At 43.5% G+C, this 2,779-nt stretch overlaps 1 non-coding gene across 1 annotated transcript; it reads left to right on the plus strand.

Annotated features, from left to right (window-relative positions):
* Window positions 1–1,635: 1,635 nt before the first annotated feature.
* Window positions 1,636–1,707, plus strand: trnam-cau. The gene has a single exon. It is a non-coding gene; the product is annotated as a tRNA-Met (tRNA).
* The last annotated feature ends 1,072 nt before the right edge of the window (window positions 1,708–2,779 follow it).

Genomic DNA, 2,779 nt, shown 5'->3' on the forward strand with positions numbered 1-2,779 from the left:
AGGTCACTACTTTTGGGATGATATAGGTAACAATTTATCTTGACTAGGGCAACTGCAAGATTAGAGTGATTTGTAAGTTATGTAAGAATATGGATGAACTTTGTGTTGCATTGTCTATGCATCAGAATGTGTTGTGTGTGCTAAAGGTAGTGTGGCTGAGCGGTCTAAAACACTGGATTTAGACTCTAGCCTCTTAGGAGGCATGGGTCCAAATTCTAACACTGCTATTTCTCACATGCGAGGTGTTACCTGTTGCTGTCTGTGTTATATCGAAACATCAGTATGTTCACTGTGTTGTAACATACTCAATGAAACCAAGCGGTCACCACAGTAGTTTTCTTGATTTTTATGTAGGCTTCGAGCACTCTCTGTTGAGCACAGTCACTATGTCAGGTTGAGGAGGTGTAGAGTGAACTGTTGTTGGAGCCCACTGACAAACAAAGAGAAAAAACTTTTCCTTAAATTCAACTGATTTTCGGTTTCATAAACAGACACAAAAATCCTCCAATCCTCAGCAGAGTGGCGCAGAGGAAGCGTGCTGGGCCCATAACCCAGAGGTCGATGGATCGAAACCATCCTCTGCTAAATGTTCTTGAAGTTCTCATACTTCAGATTTGTCCTTTGCGACTGAGTCCATCTATCCTTAGCTCAACACTTTTGGGATGATATAGTTAATAATTTATCCCGACTAAGGCCGGCCACACACTAGACGATTTTTTAATTAGAAACAATTTTAAAACTGGAGAGACCATAGACTTCCAGGCAATTTTCAAAGAGTTTTCATCTTTAATCCTCTGAACGCACACACTAGATGACTCAGCCAGACTGTCAGATCACTGGAGACCACACACCTGCAGACCTGCCTACGACTTCGCCTGATCACGTGACTTCAGGGAAGGAAAAAAAAAAACAAAAAAAAAAACGTTTATCTGTTGATACTGTCTTGCTTTCTTACCACAACAGGCTGTCCTGGCGTGTGTTACAGGTGCAGCAACAATCATAAAACAGGGGAAAGACTAAGGAAAAAATCGTAACTGGAATTAAGGTACAGTTGTGTTTATGGTTGTGAGCGGTGAAAGTACGTATACAGTACGGTGTGCACCCCCACAATCGTCGGGGAGTCAAATCTTGGCTAAAATCGAGCTTAAAATCCTGTAGCATGTGGCCGGCCTAAGGAAACTGCAAGACTTGCCTGATGAACTCATGGATTTGCAAGTTACTGAAGATTTCGGATGAACTTTGTGTCCCATTTTTGCTGCAACAGAATGTCAATGTGTGCTAGAGGTGGTGTGGCCAAGTGGTCTAATGTGCTGGATTTAAGCTTCAGTCTCTCAGGAGACGTGGGTTCAAATCCCATCACTGCTATTTCTCACCTATTGCTGTTTTTGTTATATCCTGAAATCTGTATGTGCCCTGTGTTGTACTACACTTAATGAAACCAAGTGGTCACCAAAGTAGTTTCCTTGATTCAACGTAGGCTTCGAGCACTCACCGTCAAGCACAGTCAATATGTCAGCTTGAGGAGATGCAGAGTGAAATGTTGTTAGAGCCCATTGACCAACAAAGACATAATCCTTTTAACTAGATCAATTAATTTTCTGTTTTGTAAACAGAGACAAAAACCATTCAAACCTCAGCAGAGTGGCGCAGCGGAAGCGTGCTGGGCCCATAACCCAGAGGTCGATGGATCGAAACCATCCTCTGCTAAATGTCTTTGAAGTTCTCCTACTTCAAGTTTGCCCTTTGCCACTGAGTCCATCTATCCTTAGATCATTACTTTTGGGATGATATAGCTAACAATTTATACCAACTAAGGAAACTGCAACACTTGCCTGATGAACTCATGGATTTGCAAGTTATTTAAGATTTCGAATGAACTTGGGCCTCCCACCATTGCTATTTCCCACACGCAAGGTGCTACTTGTTGCTGTTTTAGTTATATCGTAACATCAGTATGTTCCCTGTGTTGTACTACACTCAGTGGAACCAAGTGGTCACCAAAGTAGTTTCCCTGATTCTAACCTTAGATATCCATATACAGCTCATGCACCGGAGCGCTGTGGGTTTGCTCTGACCGAAGGAGAGTGATCTCGCCCTGAGAGCGAATCCAAGGCGCCATGGCGTGCACTCCTGCTCAGCAGGAAGAGATCACAGGGGAACTGCAAGTTCATGCAGGAATAGTATGTCAACAGCAGACTGTTTTACCTTTTGGAGTTAATTTATCATCCTTTCCTCTAGAAGTCCATGATATTATTGCTTCTGCTATTGCGTGAGTACATTAGGATGTCAAAAGGTCAATGTGTGCTTAAAGGATCTGTAGTTTTATGCAAAAATTTTGTCTACATATCCCCAAAAGTTAACTTCTCCTCGTCAATGATGTCGTTGTAGCTCTGTGACCCACTGACCTCTCGGTGACCCTTTATTCTCGCTGCAGGATGAGACGTAATGTTGATATAGTGATGATTTACGATCGGGAGTCCGTGCATTGTGTTTTATTTTGAAAGAACTGGATGTTCTACGCTTGTGACTTCCATGGTTGGTGCTTTCTGAACGACAGTGAATTTACGAGGTTTGGCAGCAGCCAGCGTTGAAAAGAGACCTGCAGCGTATCTGAAATGAAGCAAAGCGAAGTGTCAGTCCGGGCACAGCCGCCACTGCCGGTCTGGAGCGCCGGCTGTGGAAATGTTCTGATAGACTAGAGAGGGAGTGAAGTGCTCTGCAGTACAATTCCCCAGTGTTCCACGGTGCGCACGCAGTACATGGAAATTGGGGCTAAGCA

Source organism: Cheilinus undulatus, linkage group 10, assembly GCF_018320785.1.
Source record: "Cheilinus undulatus linkage group 10, ASM1832078v1, whole genome shotgun sequence".
NCBI classification, from domain to species: Eukaryota; Metazoa; Chordata; class Actinopteri; order Labriformes; family Labridae; genus Cheilinus; species Cheilinus undulatus.